The sequence below is a fragment of the Primulina eburnea genome, chromosome 9, assembly GCF_022965805.1.
Source record: "Primulina eburnea isolate SZY01 chromosome 9, ASM2296580v1, whole genome shotgun sequence".
Lineage (NCBI taxonomy): Eukaryota > Viridiplantae > Streptophyta > Magnoliopsida > Lamiales > Gesneriaceae > Primulina > Primulina eburnea.
In genome coordinates, this window is record NC_133109.1 from 19,751,401 (window position 1) to 19,770,581 (window position 19,181).

The window sequence follows — 19,181 nt, forward strand, 5'->3', positions numbered from 1 at the left end:
CGATTATCGAAATCGCACCCTCAACTCAATAACAAACAAGGATTGATTTGTTGTCCCGATCTTTTGAAATAAGTTTCGATTTGTGATATTCACCTCTAAGATATTAAATCTTAGCAACAAATATCAACGATAAAACAATTGAATCAAGAAAGAACCTTCAAAGAACGAAGCCTATGACAATCCGTGCAAGAACAATCGACAAACGTCACAAAGATGCAATCTTTGATAAGTTTGATTTTTGATAAACAAAGCAAAAGCCTTGCAATTGGAGAGAAAACTCAACCAAAGTTTATATTTCTGAATAATCTGAATTGGTACGTTTTTGGTTCAATACAATGCATTATATAATAATAAAATACAAGAAAATAGGGTATAAAGCATTAAATAAATTAACTAGCAATTTTGACACGGAAGTGCGCGCGGTAGCGCGAGATCTCACGCTGGGGCGCGCGAGTTACTGCATTTCTGCAGCACCCTGCAACCTTTTTACTTTAACTTTTCTCACAACCAAAAAAATGTCTCTCGTTCTCTCCTAGCATGAATAGTGGCCGAAATTACTATTCATTTCTCCCGCATTTTTCTTTCTTCAATTGTTGAGGAAAGCCTACACTTCTCAATGAAAAATACTTTAATTTTTCTAGTGCAAAATTAGGGTGGTTCTACCTAATTGGTGGTAGGCCTAATTTTGGAGGTTGGAAGCTTGAAGATTTGTCATCCATTCAAGAGCCAAGTTGTTTACAACTTGGTTGGTGCCATCATCAATCTCTTGAGATTGATAGGTAACTATTTCTAAACACCATATGTATGACATTTTGGTGTTTATTGTATTTGCTACACACAATATCATGTGGCCGAAAATTTTCTTGTAAAAATTCGATTTTTAAACTTCCGTTGCGCTTCCGGTCACCGTAACCGATCCCCTTTCAAGTGGTATCCGAGCTATGGTTACAAATTTTGGTGTAGCAAATACATACTATTATATTGAGGTCGATTTCTAACCGCATGAGATGATTTGTTGCAATGTTTTCAAGGCCAAAATGGGGAGCATTTTGGGCAGCAAGTTGCTGCCCATTTTGGGCAGCTTGGGCTGCCCGAAACGGGCAGCAAGGGCAGCCCAAGAGGCTGCCCGAACAGCCCCTTTTCGAAAATAATAAAAAAAAATTTTGCCGGTATCCGGCGACGGAGCTCCGGCAACGGTGATGATGACTAGGGTTTCTAAAAGTGTTTTGGATTATCAAAGTGTCATGGGCCTTGAGTTGTTGGGCCATTGGATGGCTAACATATTTGTGAATTTTAAATGGGCCAAAATGTTTTTGGTGAAAAATAAGTTTTTGGGCCCTTAAGTTTAAAATTACAAAAGTTGCAAATATTTTCTCATGAAATAAATATTTTAAGTTGGACTTTAAATATTTATAGTAAATGGTGATTTACAAGAAATTCGGTTATAAATAAATTAATTTGAAAGTAGACAAAGGTGTTTGTATACTTTGTTAATTTAGTTTATAATCGTGGCGGTTAGTGATTGAATCAATTAATTATTGTGATAATTAATTGATGGTGTATGATATGTGATATTATGCATGAAGGATGATCAAAAGCCCAAGCCCAATATGTTAGGTGTATGCTAGGATATTTTGTGTTGAATGATTGTAATAATTATCAAATTTAAAGTGGGCTTGGTTTATGGCCTGTTCCCACTCCCATGAGATGTATCCCTATTTGCCATGGATATTTATTTGTAAATATTAGTATAGTGGATGATCAAGATGGGAAGATGGTGGCCATGATGATTATGAAGATCGAAGACATGTAAATATTGGAAGCTAATGTAATAGTTGCATTTGCATCCCTTGCATTTCCCTAGGATTGGACCTAGGCCCGTGTTTAGCTCACACGGGCCATTAGTATTGGGGCGATTGATCATCCTTGTTTGTTTACTGTTTATAATATATGCATGATATGTTATAAATAATGAGTATGTGCGTTATTATTATGATAATAACAAAGTTGCATGAATCCGGCAAACATACGATCAAACATGGCAATCTTTTAAATAAAATTAATGATGAGACCTTTCAAAATTAAAAAACCCTCATTTTGAATAAGATTCAAAATTAATATCAAGCCCGAAAAGGGGAATTATAAATTTTTTTATAATTTCCATGTCTTCCATCGACAATGGGTGCATGATGAATGCTACCCGTACTCGGGGCTCTGCTCATATTATTGGGGGAGCTTTGGGTGCCGGAAAGCTGTGACATCCATTGACATTGTGATGTGAACTACGTGGAACTACCATGATTTCGGCTCATATTATTGGGGGAACTCATGGCGACCGTCCATTAAGGTTCAACATCGATGGGTAAGGCTTGACACGTGAAGATGAACGACGTCATATTATTGGGTCCTAATCAAACGTGAGACAAAAGTATACGTAGAGGGTTGCATTGTTATGCAATTGGAAACTACCTTTTAGGAATTGTGATTGGCTGATATTATTTGGGATCATAATTCGCTAATTGGACCTTGCGTACCTACTGAGGAAAGGATTTTCTCTTTCTCACTAGAGGGCAGTGAAAGATGTCAAAACAGTGGGAGCAAATATTTATGAAGTAAAAGTCCAAACTTCATATCTTACTAAATATTTTAAAATAGTGATCAACATTTATCTGTTTTTACTTTTCAGTACCAATTGACAATGTCTTCGATTCGCAATCCGATATCTGCAATACTCGACAAACACATATTAATTGGACCTAATTACCTCACTTGGCTAAGAAACCTAAAAATCGTCTTGAATTCGGAAAGGGTAGCATATACACTGACTGAGTCACCCCTTGTTGAGGCTCCGACTGACTGCACTCCTGAGGAATTACAGACTTACAAGGAATGGTGTGACCATGACTTGATAGCCAGGTGTTATATGCTGACTTCTATGAAATGATGAGCTGCAGAGGCGTTTTGATGGTGCAAAGAGTGCTGCTGACATTCATTTGCATCTCAAGGAGCTCTTTAGAGAGCAAACACGTCCTCTTAGGCATGCTACCGTCAAGGGGCTGATCACATTGCGCATGCAAGATGGACCTCGGTCCATGAGCATGGCCTAAAGTTGATTGGGCTCGTGGACAAGCTCGTTGGCATGGATCTGATCTTGCCTTCGGAGTTGACCACTGACGTGTTGCTGTTATCGCTGCCTAGCTCATTTGATCCTTTTGTGGTGAACTTCAACATGAACAAGATGGAGCCGACCCTTGAGGAGTTGGTGAATATGCTTGTTACGTTTGAATCAACCATCAAAAAAGAGAAGTTGGTTCTTTGCGTGGGTTCTTCATCTGGTACGAAGATTGATCTACATGGGAAGGGAAAGAAGCGTTCTTTCCAACGTCCCAAGAAGAACGTGCCCTTGATGAGGCAATCTCCGAATCCCGTTGAGGCAGCCATATCAGTTAAGGCTGACAAAACTGCTGATGAATGTCATCACTGCAAGAAGCCTGGACATTGGAGGCGTAATTGCAGAGAATATCTTGCCCAGAAGAGTTCTGGAAACGGTATGTTCTAAATTGAAGTAAACATTTCAATTAACTCTAATTCTTGGGTATTAGATACCGTGGTTCACATCTCTGTAATGAGTTACAGGTGATGGGAAGAAGTAGGAAGTTTAGGGAAGGTGAGACCTTCTTGAGGATGGGCAATGGAGCAAGAGTTGCTGCCAAGGCTGTTGAAGATGTTTACTTATTGTTGAACAATAGTTTTAAGTTAATCTTATGAGATGTTTTGTTTGTACCTAATTTTGTAAAAAAACATTGTTTCCATTTATATGTTGATAAAAATGGATATTCTTGTTTATTTTGCAAAGGTGTTTGCAACATTTACAAGAATGAATGTTTGATTGGTACTAGAGAACTTGAAAACGATCTCTATAACTTAAAATTGAAAGATATTCCACTAAATGTCCATTGAAAGGCAGACACCATATGAGATATGGATGGGTAAGCCTCCAAAATATTCTTATCTTAGAATATGGGGAGCCCTACTTATGTGAAGCAGGTAGTGGGAGATAAATTGAATAGTCGATCCATTTTATATTACTTTGTGGGATATCCAAGGAATTCGGTTGAATACTACTTCTATCATCCCCAAGAAACAAAGGTGTTTGTTTCTAGGAATGCAACCTTTTAGGAAAAGTAATTTCTATTGGATAGAAAAAGGGAGATGATAGAACTCGAAGAGGTTCGAGAGACACCCACAATTGTAGAACCCACACCCGAAGAGCCAAGAGAGGAGATACAATCTCCTAGAAGATCCGAGTGAGTCTCGAGACCATCTATGAGGTATGGTGTGCTTCTTGAAGAGGGCCATGATGAGCCTAACCATGGATGTGATCCATGGCCTTCAAGGAAGCATTATCTGATGCTGATTCATCCAAGTGGCTTGAAGCAATGGAATCTGAGATGAATTCCATGCATTCGAACCAAGTGTGGAATCTCGTGGATCCACCTGAGGGAATTGTTCCCATAGGGTGTAAATGGATTTACAAGAGAAACTTGGGGCGGATGGGAAGGTATTGACCTTCAAGGCGCGATTGGTGGCAAAAGGATATACTCAAAGACAAGGAGTTGACTTTGAGGAAACCTTTTCCCCAGTCGCAATGTTCAAGTCCATAAGGATTTTGCTAGCCATAGTTGCATGGTATGACTATGACATATGGCAGATGGATGTTAAGACAGCCTTTCTTAATGGGGATATTAAGGAAGAGATTTACATGTCTCAACCTGAGGGGTTCACATGTAATGCCCGAGATTTTACATCGTGTTAAATTACGATTATTGATTTTTAATCGAGACGATTATGAAAGGGCTAACCGAGACACAAAATGAGATCGCGTGTGAGAATTGATGTGCGAGGACAGTAGCATCGCCGCACATGCGCGACCGGATGCGCGCACATGCGCCAAAAAGGCAGAAGACCTCGCGCATATGCGCGGAAGATGTCGCGCATATGCGCGAGCCTTTGCCGTTGAGTACCAGTAGGCCTCGCGCACATGCGCCAGTAATGTCGCGCATATGCGCGAGTGGCCAAGATCGAGACCAGTAGGTCTCGCGCATATGCGCCAGAAATGTCGCGCATATGCGCGAGACATGCAGAAGAGAAAATTGACACTTGGCTTTTGCATGTACGTTGGTATATATATATAAACATGCGAATCTTCTTCAGAAAAGAAGAAAACGAAGCCGAGGAAGGAAAATAGCTTTTGATTTCAAAATTCGATTTTACGATCAATCCGTCCGTTAGATTTTAAATCCGACTTCAGTACTGTGTTTCTATCAACGCAGGCTACAACTGGACATAAGTTTTACTACGTTTTGACATGTTTTGAAATTATGATCTTGTTAGAATTGAATACACGTCATATATGTTATTCTTGACATGTTAGACAGTGTAGAATCGAAGTCAGATTAAGAAAAGGGACTGAATATGGAATTGTTATGAATTTCAGAATGAAATTGATTAGAATTGATACCAGATTTGTACAGTGGTTGATTGTAAATGATTGGAATTGATATAGACTGATATAGTATTAGCAGTATCGCAAGATTGTACTGTTGTACTGTCAGAATTTGATAAAACAGAGATATTGTGATTTGATTAGAATATTGATACAGAATATTGGTATTATCATTGCCAGATTGAACAGTGACAGACTTTGAATAAAGACTTTGATTGTATCAGATCGACAGCAAGAAAGGTATAAATAAATGTTGATTCGGGATTGCACAACTCGAGTTAGGTTTGACTTGAGTTTCCCTAAATCACATACTTTATTTTATTGCATTGATATTTGCAGATTATCAGATTGATATGTTAAGGTATTGACCTAGAACAGAGTGAGAGTCCGTGTCTAGGGCAGATCAGCCTAGCTAGGGCAGAACCGCCGAGTCTTTCTCAGAACCGATAAGACTCTAGACTTACGGTGTATCGAAGAGCCTTAGATGTAGATCGACGTCTATCTCAGACACTCGATACAGAATGCCAGAGTCTAAATTAGATTGGGATCCCTAGATTTGAGATAAGATAAGATTAGATCACGAGTCATTGATTCATGTAGTCAGACTAGATACATGTTTTGATGTTTGTTTATGCTTTTATATATGTTTTATATGATTGCATTTAATACATTGTTTATACTGGGATATTTATATCTCACCGGAGTTATCCTGCTGTTGTCTTGTTTGTATGTGTGCATGGCAACAGGTGGGACAGGTACAGGGTCACAGAGATGAAGACAGATCGAGATTAGAGTGGTGATACCGGACTTGGACTAGAGCTAGGGTTTAAACACTTGATAGTAGTTGTTGAACCTGAGTATGTATGTTTGTATATTTTATCAGAACTATACTTTTATACTAATATGTATAGGAGTTTAATTCCATTACCTTCCGCATTTTAAAAGGAAAAAAAAAAATTAGACCCTGATTATTATAATTGATTTAGTCCCAATGACGATTAAGAACATGATTAGCATCCGGGTCCCCACAATAGGTGGTATCAGAGCGATAGATCCTTTAGATTGAGATAGAAGAGGCTAGTGAGCGGGGTAGATTGAGGTTTTCTTTCCTGCTTTTGAATACTAGCATGTCTTACTGCTTTATTACATGTTACTTGTTTATCTGATTTGATATAGTGATGTGTTTTATTGAAATTGGATCAGCACTGATTCTAGATCAGCAGTAAGATGATCAGAGGAGGATTGCAAAAGAATTGTTGTATCTATTACTAATCTATTTGATTATTAGATATGCCTCCGAGACGAGTACCAGAACAGGGAAGTACATCCAATCCTCCAATGGATGTCACACCGACTCCAATGGAAACGTTATTGAAACGATTTCAATCATTTCATCCGCCAACCTTGAAAGGCACAGAGAACGCTGTTGAGTGTGAGAGTTGGCTTGATGATATTGAGATGCTGTTCGAATCCTTGGAGTATACAGATGAGAAGAGGGTGAAATTGATTGGACACCAGTTACACGACGTTGCCAAGGACTGGTGGATTACAAGAAAGAGAGCCATGGAGCATAGAGGTACGAATATTACCTGGAATATATTCAGAACTGAATTTTATCAACGATTTTTCCCAGTGTCGTACCGGAAGGATAAGGGGGCGGAGTTTGCCAATCTAAATCAAGTACAAATGAACATAGAGGAGTACGTGTCAAAGTTCTTCTCCTTGCTGAAATTTGCTCCACATGTGGTTGACAGCGAAGAAGCTACTGCTGACCAGTTAATCAATGGCCTGAACCCCGACATTTTCACATTGGTGAACACAGGGCGACCGGATAATTTTACTGACGCCCTGAACAGAGCCAAGGGAGCAGAAGCCGGTCTGATGAGACAGAAAGGGGCTTCATTTGTGCCTCCAGCACCGAGACAACAGCAACCACCTCCCAGATTTGAGAGTGGCAGCAGTAGTGGAGGAAAGAAGGAATTTTTGAAAGCCAGGGGAAAGCAATTCAAGAAATCTGGCAGCAGTTCTTCCAGCTCCGGTGGGATTAGACAGAGCCAGAGTTACACTGGAGTTTATTGCAAGACTTGCGGAGGAAGACATGCAACCGAGCAATGCCAGGGAGTGACTGGTAGTTGCAATTTCTGTAAACAGCCGGGACACTTTGCTAAAGTGTGTCCCCAGAGAGGTTCCCAAAGATCGCAGGGGGCCGAGTCATCGGGATCAGCAGCACAGACTGAGAGACGATCAGCTGCTGTTCATACATTTCAGCCAGCGCCAGCTCAGTCACAGCAGAGGCCAGGAGGAAGCCAGACAATTGGTCAGCCTCCTAGACAGCAGGCCAGAGTCTTCGCTTTGACAGAGGAGCAGGCCCAGGAAGCACCAGATGACGTTGTGGCAGGTAACTGTTCTTTATGTGGTTACTCTGCTTACGTATTAATTGATACCGGTGCTTCACACACATTTATTTCTGAACGATTTGCATTGAGTCATGCATTGCCTGTAGAGTCTTTAGCTACTGTAGTGTCTGTCTCTTCGCCTTTGGGGATGGGTTTGATATCCGTAAATTCGGTTAACCATTGTGTACTACAGTATAACGGGCATGAGATTGAATTAGATTGCATCGTACTTGGATTGTCTGACTTTGACTGTATTATTGATGAAACTTAAAATTAATAATTTATTATATGTTAAAACCGGTATTTTAAAATTTTAAGTTTCATTAAAATTATAAATTATGTTATTTTAGTATTGTTTGTTTATATTTAAATGTCTTACTAAATTTGTTTTATTTTCAGGTTTTTTACGTGTTGGTAAAATAATGATAACTCAAGCTAGAAAATTCAAATGGAGGTGACTCAAACATGGTTGGAATCCTTGAGAAGTTATTTACAACTTTGCAGAAGACATGATTGCCTAAAAAGCTCATTAAGATGATCAAATTGTGCAAAGATCAAAAGGAGGACACATTTACTTTTACTATGACCATCATTTAGTAAAAAATTCATAACTATTTCAATATTTATCCAAATGAGGTGAATCAAGTGGCCAAACTCATCTACACAAAATTCCCCACATGTTTGTGGCCTTAATCAGAGTCAAAGTGATGAGAAAAGTCGTGGAACAAGGCATTGAAAGAAGGGACATGGAATTGGAGTTGAGGAGACAAAGAATACTATTACAACTACATGGCATTAATAGAATTTTTGACTCTTTCTCTCATTTGGCCTATAAATAGAGGCCTTGTGCTAGCTTGAGAATCATTCTATCTCATTGTAAAATATAGTGTGAGTTTGTATCAAAGTTCTAAGTTTAAATATATTTTCTTTCATTTTCTCAACTATGAGTGATATTTTAGTGTTGATCAAAAGTAAGTTCATGGCAAGCTAAATCTATTATGTCAAGGTGAAGAGGATGCATTCTTGGTGAAGTAAGATTGTTTATATTTTGTATATTATTTCTTTATCTCTTTTCATTAAGCTAACTTATTTTTATTGTAGGTATAAAAATGAATTATTTGTTGTTATCAATTTACATCAAATGCTTGATACCATTAAAGTGGTTATCTTGATTTGTTGTTTAATTTTGATACAATAAATATTTCATCACTTATTATTATATATATATAGATATATATATATATATATATGTATATTTATATAATAATATCATAATATTTCATTTAGGCGATAGCGTGGCTCTGCCGGTTGTTCTAAATGAAATATTATGACTTAATACTAACATCTAACAATCTAACATTTACTTTTTCGCAACTAACTTTTATTTTTCGCATCTAACATTTACTTTCTTGCAACTAACTTTTACTTTTCCGCAACTAACATTTACTTTATTGCAACTAACTTTTACTTTACCGCAACTAACTTATTAAATCAATATATTTCATTTAGGCAATAGCGTGGCTCTGCCGGTTGTTCTAAATGAAATATAATGATTTAATTTAACATTTAATTTATGCAATTATTTATTTATATAGTTATAATTATAATCATAGGTACCACATATAAAATATCGGTTAATTCGGTATTTTCTATAGTGGGAACTATATTAGATTATGTGTGTGTTTAATTTTCTTGGAACCATTATTTATGGTAGTTTCTTTTGTTTCACTTTTAGTTAAACAATATTACATAAACCAAGAATAAATCCTCAAGCCTTGACAATATTTATAATTTGTAAACTTCAGTCTTGCATTTGGTAATCTATAAATTAATAAATTTAAACTCAAAATAACCTCTCTGTGGATCGATCTCGTACTTACGAAATATATTACTTGCAGACAACCTACACTTGGGTGAATTATTATTTAAGTAGTAACAAGTTTTTGGCGCCGTTGCCGGGGAGGTATAAATTAAGTTTATATTTGTTATATATGTTTTATTTATAAGTATTGTGTGTTTTTACTTGTATGAGTGTTTGGAGTCGAAAAAAAAGTGGTAGACTTATTCGAGTATCTGAAAATAATTTAAATATGGATGATAATTCAAATAATCAAGATAATGATAATAATAACAATAATAATAATAATAATCAAGAACATGATCAATTAAGAACACTTAGGCACCATATGAACCCTATTAGAACTAGTGCCCCATCTTGTTTAGTTTTTCCTCCCGATGCATCTAATTTCAATTTTAAACCTCAAATTATTCAACTTTTACCAAATTTTCATGGCTTAGATTCTGAAAATCCATATTTACATCTAAGAGAATTTGAGGAAGTTTGTAACACTTATAATGATCAAAATTGTAGCATGGATATAGTTCGATTAAAGCTTTTCCCTTTTTCTTTAAAAGATAAAGCTAAAACATGGCTACAAAATTTAAGATCAAGTTCAATAAGATCATGGGAAGAAATGCAACAACAATTTCTCAAAAAGTTTTTCCCTTCCCATAGAACAAACTCTTTTAAAAGACAAATTACAACTTTTTCTCAAAAACAAGGAGAAACGTTTTATCAATGTTGGGATAGATATAAAGAATTACTTAATACATGCCCACATCATGGTTTTGAAACATGGAGAATAGTTTCTCACTTTTATGAAGGTCTAATACCTAAAGATAGGCAAATGATAGAATTCATGTGTAATGGAACTTTTGAAGATAAAAACCCAAATGAAGCTATGGAATATTTGGATTCATTAGCAGAAAATGCTCAAAATTGGGATAATATAGGCACAATAGAACCACCAACAACTAAAAACAATAATTCAACAAATGGGGGTGGTATCTATAATCTTAAAGATGATACAGATATTCAAGCTAAACTTGCATCTTTAGCAAGAAAAATTGAGTCATTAGAAATGAAAAAGAGTGGTCAATTAAAAAGTATTCAAGAAATTGTTTGTCATATATGTGATACACATGATCATGCTACAAAAGATTGTCCAACATTACCTTCATTTAAAGAATGTCTCCATGAACAAGCAAACTATGTTAACAATTATAAAAAACCAATACTAGATCCTTTTTCACCATCATATAATCCGGGATGGAAAAATCATCCTAATTTTAGTTGGAGGAATGATAATAATGCACAACCGTCACAACAATATTTTCAAAATAACCAAAATCATCAAGGTTATATTCCTTATGTTACACCTCCAAGAAAAAACTTTGAAGATGTAATTCATGCATTTATCCAAAAGCAAGAGTCTATCAATATTCAAAACAGTCAATCTATGAGTGATTTGAAAGAAACTCTTGCAAAATTTGCATCTGCACTTAATATTCATGAAAAAGGAAAATTTCCATCTCAACCTCAACCTAATCCTAAAAATCAAAATCAAGAATTAAAAAATGAAAAAATTGATCAAATAAAATCTGTTATTACCCTTAGAAATGGTAAAATAGTTAATGATCCATATAGTAATGAAAACAAGGATCATTTAAAATCAAAGAGTAAGGATGATAATCCTGATACTTTTGAGAATGATGATACCTTAAATTTTAAGAATAATATGGTGAATGATAAATCATCTGAAATAGTAAATAAGTCAAATAAACCTCCACCATTTCCTCATGCATTAACAAATCATAAAAAACAAAAAAGTGATTCTGATATCTATGAAGTTTTTAAACAAGTGAAGATAAATATTCCATTATTAGATGCTATTAAACAAGTACCTTCTTATGCAAAATTTTTAAAAGACTTATGTACTGTGAAGAGAAAATTGCATGTAAAGAAAAAAGCATTCTTGGCTGAACAAGTAAGTTCTATTCTTCAAAATAATTCTAGTTTAAAATATAAAGATCCTGGTTGTCCAACAATTTCATGTATTATTGGAGAAAATAAAATTAAAAAAGCTTTGTTGGATTTGGGAGCAAGTGTGAATTTACTTCCTTATTCAGTTTATGAAAAACTTAATTTAGGAGAATTAAAACCCACTTCTGTTACTCTTTTACTGGCGGATAGGTCAATCAAAATACCTAGAGGTATTGTAGAAGATGTGTTGGTTCAAGTTGATAAATTCATATATCCAGTAGATTTTATTGTTTTGGATACACAACCAATAGAAGTACATAATGAAATTCCAGTAATATTGGGACGACCATTTCTAGCAACTTCAAATGCTTTAATTAATTGTCGAAATGGAATAATGAAATTGTCTTTTGGAAATATGACTCTAGAACTTAATGTGTTTAATTTATGTAAACAACCAAGTATTAATGAAAATGAAGATGATAATGAAATTCAAACAATTGTGGAAGAAAATATACAAGAAGAAAACTTAAATCAACAATGTGAAGTTTTTTCAGTAGAAAGTTTGGAGTCTGAAAATAATTTTAAAGAAGATGATAATATAAAACTTGAATTAAAAGCTTTACCATTAGAATTGAAATATGTATTTCTTGGTCAAAATAAAACATTTCCTGTTGTAATTTCTTCCACTCTTCTACCAAATGAAGAAAAAGATTTAATTCAATTACTTAAAAAATATAAAAATGCAATTGGATGGACTTTGAAAGATATAAAAGGTATGAATCCTTTAATTTGTACACATAAAATTCACTTGGAAGAAAATGCTAAAACGTATCAACAACCGCAAAGAAGGTTAAATCCACATATGAAAGAAGTTGTTAAGAATGAAGTATTAAAACTATTAGACGCTGGAATTATCTATCCAATCTCAGATAGTAAATGGGTAAGTCCAACACAAGTAGTACCTAAAAAGTCAGGCATCACTGTTATAAAAAATGAAAAAGGAGAGTTATTACAAACTAGGATTCCATCTAGTTGGCGTATGTGTATTGATTATAGAAAATTAAATGATGCAACTAGAAAAGATCATTTCCCACTACCATTTTTAGATCAAATTTTAGAAAAAGTAGCAGGAAATTCTTATTACTGTTTTCTTGATGGGTATTCGGGGTATTATCAAATACCTATATCATTAGAAGATCAAGAAAAAACTACTTTTACTTGTCCTTTCGGAACTTTTGCATTTAAAAGAATGCCATTTGGTTTATGCAATGCTCCGGCTACTTTTCAAAGATGCATGTTAAGTATTTTCAGTGATATGATTGAAGAATATGTAGAAGTTTTTATGGATGATATAACTGTTTTTGGAAACTCATTTGAAAATTGTCTTAAAAATCTAGAAAAAGTATTAAAAAGATGTGAAGAAAAAAATCTTGTTTTAAATTGAGAAAAATGTCATTATATGGTTAAATCTGGGATTGTCTTAGGACATGTGATATCTGAAAAAGGAATTGAAGTTGATAAAGCCAAAGTTGATGTTATTTCTAATTTAACATCACCAAAAACGGTCAAAGAAGTTCGATCATTCTTGGGTCATGCAGGATTTTATAGAAGGTTTATAAAAAATTTCAGCATAATATCTAAACCAATTTCAAATCTTTTAACAAAAGATACACAATTCGAATGGACTCAAAAATGTGAAAATGCTTTTAAAAAAATAATTAATCTTTTAATTACATCACCTATTTTACAACCTCCAGATTGGTCTTTACCATTTGAATTAATGTGTGATGCAAGTGATTATGCTATAGGAGCTGTGTTAGGACAAAGAAAAGAAGGAAAACCTTATGCAATCTATTATGCTAGTAGAACCTTAAATAGTGCCCAAATAAATTATTCAACTACTGAAAAAGAATTACTTTCAGTAGTATTTGCATTAGATAAGTTTCGATCTTATTTAATTGGTTCTACTACTATTGTTTACACCGATCATTCTGCCATAAAATATTTATCAAATAAACAAGATGCTAAGCCAAGATTAATACGGTGGATTTTATTGTTACAAGAATTTGATATTATAATTAAAGATAAAAAAGGAAAAGAAAATGTTGTAGCCGATCATTTATCTAGAATAATGACTGAATCATCTCATAATGAAATACCAATAAATGAAAATTTTCCAGATGATCAGTTGTTTTATGCTACTATTATGCCATGGTTTGCTAACATTGTAAATTTTCTTGTGACAAATAAAATGCCTTCTCATTGGAATTCACAGGATAAGAATAAATTCTTGATAGAAGTTAAAAAATTTTATTGGGATGATCCTTACTTATTTAAGTATTGTCCTGACCAAATTTTTCGACGATGCATACCCGACAATGAAGTAAGTAATGTTATTAAATTTTGTCATTCTGAAGCATGTGGAGGTCATTTTTCATCTAATAAAACAGCTACAAAAATCTTACAATGTGGATTTTATTGGCCGTCTTTATTCAAAGATACGCATTTATTTTGCAAATCTTGTGAAAATTGTCAGAAGATGGGATCAATTTCAAAACGAAACATGATGCCTTTAAATCCAATCATAATTATTGAAATATTTGATAGTTGGGGGATAGATTTTATGGGTCCATTTCCATTATCTTTTGGATATACGTACATTTTAGTCGCTGTTGATTATGTTTCAAAATGGATTGAAGCGATTGCATGTAGAACTAATGATCATAAAGTTGTTATAAAATTTTTAAAAGAAAATATTTTTAGTCGATTTGGAATACCTAGAGCAATAATTAGTGATGGGGGAAGTCATTTTATAAATAAATCATTTTCTTCTTTGTTAAGAAAATATGGCATTACACATAAAGTTTCTACCCCATATCATCCTCAAAGTAATGGTCAAGTTGAACTAGCAAATAGAGAAATAAAACAAATTTTAGAAAAAACAGTTAATCCAAATCGAAAAGATTGGTCTTTAAGATTAACTGATGCATTATGGGCATATAGAACTGCATTCAAAACATCATTAGGGATGTCACCATATAGGTTAGTTTTTGGTAAGCATTGTCATTTACCGGTTGAACTTGAACATAAAGCTTATTGGGCAATTAAAGCATTTAATATTAATTTAGATGATGCATCTAAATTAAGAAAATTGCAAATAAATGAACTTGAAGAATTAAGAAATGATGCATATGAAAATTCAAAGATTTATAAAGATAAAACTAAAGTCTTTCATGATAAAAATATTATGAGAAAGTCATTTGAAATTGGACAAAAAGTTTTGCTTTATAATTCTCGTTTGCATTTATTTCCAGGTAAACTAAGATCGAGGTGGTCAGGACCATTTATAGTCAAATTTGTGTATCCTCATGGTGCTGTTGATATTGAAAATCCTAAAAATAATGACGTGTTTAAAGTTAATGGGCAAAGACTTAAGCCTTTTATAGAAAATGAAATTCTTAATGATGAGTTTATGCCTTTATATGATCCACAATAGTTGTTTGATATTTTTGTTTTGTTTTGCAGATTCTAGTTCATTTCCCGGTTAAGTGGCGGATAACGGTACTCCGTGACTGTTTAAGTCGGTTTCTTCAGTTTTCCCAAAATAATTGAAATATATAATAATAATAATAATAATAATATGGATGCGTGTATTATGAATCTTCGTAAATATTTTGCTTGTTTACCTGATAATGCGTTGAAAAAAATTTATAAAGCTAGATGTGAGCGGCTAAGGTTGATGATGTCATATGGTATACCGGATGATATCCGTTTGATAATTGAAGCAAAAGTCCGATTGGTTGGGGAAGCAAGTGAATTAATAATAAGACATATGCCAGGATTTGGTAAAAGCACATATGCCAAAAAGCGAAGAGCTAAACGTATAGGTGGATGTTATAAATGTGCAAGGTGGACTTGTAATGGGAAATGCAAAAATGTTGGAATGACATCAATGAATAGAGAAGATAAAATTTTATTCATTAAAAATGGTCTGAGTAAAGAGCCTTTGGATAATTTTCTAGAGGTTCTTGATACGCATTCTAGTGGGTACGTGCAAAATGAACTTCTTAAACTATGGTGGCAATTTCAACAGGAGGAATATCAATATGGACGGTGGAATCAGCCTTACAAAGATCCTACTGTAGTAACGCATGTCTATTTAGATAAGTAAATATATATATACAATCTCGTCTTGGGAATCTGACATTAAAAGACCCTGTTTGCCAATTTATAAGAAAATTGGATGGGAAGCATATCCTCGACTCATAGAAGGCGTTGAAGCCGTTACTGAACGTAAAATCAGAGGAAGATGTGAGCCACAATCACAACTACGCTGTATATATTTGTTTTCTTTTAATAATAATAATTTCCTGTTCAAATATTGACTTTTGGCATGTTACGCTTATAAATTCATATGCTGTGATCTAACAATTACAGAAAACATATTTCTCAACATGTCAACGTCCACGGTAAGTAAAATCAAAAATATTTGTGTATTTTGTGGATCTAGTGCAGGAAAAGATTCAATTTATGAAGAAGTAGCAGAAAAGCTTGGAATAGCACTTGCTAAAAACAAGATTCATTTGGTATATGGTGGTGGTGAAGTTGGCCTCATGGGAAAAGTTGCAAAAGCTGCGCATGCAGGTGGAAGTGAAGTCTTAGGCATTATTCCGATTACTTTAGCCAATCTTACAGGACCAACAATAGGAGAAGAAATGCAAGTGGACAACATGTATGAACGAATTACTCAAATGATTGAACATTCAGATGCTTTCATTGCTCTGCCAGGAGGTTTCGGTACTTTGGAAGAAATATTTCATACTGTTTGTTGGGCACAATTAAATATCCACAATAAGCCAATTGGTTTGTTAAATGTTAACAATTATTATGATAAACTGTTATCGTTTCTTGATGATGTTGTGGAACAGGGATTTATTTCATTAGCTTCGCGAAGGATGTTAGTTTCTGCTACAAGTGAAGGTGAACTTATTGATTTACTGCAAGGATTTAGTCATGAACCAGATCCATTCTTATCTCAACTTAATTGGCCAACATCCAAGAGTAAGAAAAGAAAATTCATGTGATGCTAAACTTGCGATTCAACGGTATGTTTTTAATGTTTTTTTTTTTAAGGTATGAATAATTTCTTCTTCTTCTTCTTCTTCTCTTCTTAGTTTTTTTTATTATATAAAAAATAAAAATATGTAGTAATAATAATAATACTTTTTAGTTCAATGTCGAGTAAGGTGTCAGTAAAATGCACCTGAGACACATTAGTTAATAATTATCGGAAAATCGCAATACACTAGATTTTAATATTCATTATATTCAAATTACAGACTACAAGAAAAATTAGTTTTCATATTTACCAATTTATATACATATATATTTTGATCAATTAATATAAAATATATAATTGATGTGTTTATTTATTTACATATATGTATATAATTGTGTGTGTTTTCAAATAAAATAATTTCTAAAATTTTTATGAGAATATAGTTAAAAGATATGGTTTGTATGGTTGTTAACATGTATAATTGAAAGAATTCTTTTGTAAAAGTATAATATATACTCACACATCTTTTGTGAGTGAGTGGTGAGAAATGAGAAAACAATTAATAAACTTTTATTGATTATTAAAAAATGGTTTATTACAAGAATATAAATCCCCTAAAAAAAAATATTTATTGAAAAAAAAAGAAGAAGATTTGTTTGTGCTAGATAAGTTCCAAAGGAAATCGGATGTATCCGTTATATAAATGTTTATATATATACATATATATATATATTTATGGTAGAATGTTTGGATAGAAAATTTTATGTTATTGTAAAATTTTGCAGTCACGTTATTTAAAAAAAAAAAAACAAAAAAAAAAAAAAGAAAAAAAGAAAAAAAGAAAAAAGAAAAAAGAAAAAAAAAAGGGATTTTATTCTTTGTAAATTTTCCTATTTTGTTTTCAATATTAGTTTAATTAATTGTCTGCTTTAATACTTGGCCTTTTTCGATGAGAGTTAATATTCATTCCAACTCCATGAGTGAAAACTAGCTATTCCGTAAACATTTTGACCTGAAAGATTATATGGAGTTGAGGCTTTTACAATAATATTCTTGATATTATACATGTTATGGTGGGTGGTGTGAATTATCTTTTTGACTATATTATTATAAATTTTTTTAGAAATTTAAAAATTATATATATTGTTACTTTATATATTATGTGAAAATAAGAATAAAAACAAATCTAATTATATATTATTATATTAAACGAATATATATATATATATAAATCGGTATATGATTTTGTTTTTAATGAATATGTTTGTATTTGAATATATAAAAGGAATAAAGAATCTAGGTTGTGACTTTCCGATAAATTTTATTACTAAGGGACTAGTAATAAGATAGTGTGGGGGTGTGATGAAACTTAAAATTAATAATTTATTATATGTTAAAACCTGTATTTTAAAATTTTAAGTTTCATTAAAATTATAAATTATGTTATTTTAGTATTGTTTGTTTATATTTAAATGTCTTACTAAATTTGTTTTATTTTCAGGTTTTTTACGTGTTGGTAAAATAATGATAACTCAAGCTAGAAAATTCAAATGGAGGTGACTCAAACATGGTTGGAATCCTTGAGAAGTTATTTACAACTTTGCAGAAGACATGATTGCCTAAAAAGCTCATTAAGATGATCAAATTGTGCAAAGATCAAAAGGAGGACACATTTACTTTTACTATGACCATCATTTAGTAAAAAATTCATAATTATTTCAATATTTATCCAAATGAGGTGAATCAAGTGGCCAAACTCATCTACACAAAATTCCCCACATGTTTGTGGCCTTAATCAGAGTCAAAGTGATGAGAAAAGTCGTGGAACAAGGCATTGAAAGAAGGGACATGGAATTGGAGTTGAGGAGACAAAGAATACTATTACAACTACATGGCATTAATAGAATTTTTGACTCTTTCTCTCATTTGGCCTATAAATAGAGGCCTTGTGCTAGCTTGAGAATCATTCTATCTCATTGTAAAATATAGTGTGAGTGTGTATCAAAGTTCTAAGTTTAAATATATTTTCTTTCATTTTCTCAACTATGAGTGATATTTTAGTGTTGATCAAAAGTAAGTTCATGGCAAGCTAAATCTATTATGTCAAGGTGAAGAGGATGCATTCTTGGTGAAGTAAGATTGTTTATATTTTGTATATTATTTCTTTATCTCTTTTCATTTAGCTAACTTATTTTTATTGTAGGTATAAAAATGAATTATTTGTTGTTATCAATTTACATCAAATGCTTGATACCATTAAAGTGGTTATCTTGATTTGTTGTTTAATTTTGATACAATAAATATTTCATCACTTATTATTATATATATATAGATATATATATATATATATATGTATATTTATATAATAATATCATAATATTTCATTTAGGCGATAGC

General features: G+C 33.1%; 1 non-coding gene across 1 annotated transcript; it reads right to left on the reverse strand.

The window, feature by feature from the left end:
• Window positions 1-10,420: 10,420 nt before the first annotated feature.
• LOC140842187 (small nucleolar RNA R71) lies at window positions 10,421-10,531 on the reverse strand. Its single transcript, XR_012120320.1, has one exon. It is a non-coding gene; the product is annotated as a small nucleolar RNA R71 (small nucleolar RNA).
• Window positions 10,532-19,181: the final 8,650 nt, after the last annotated feature.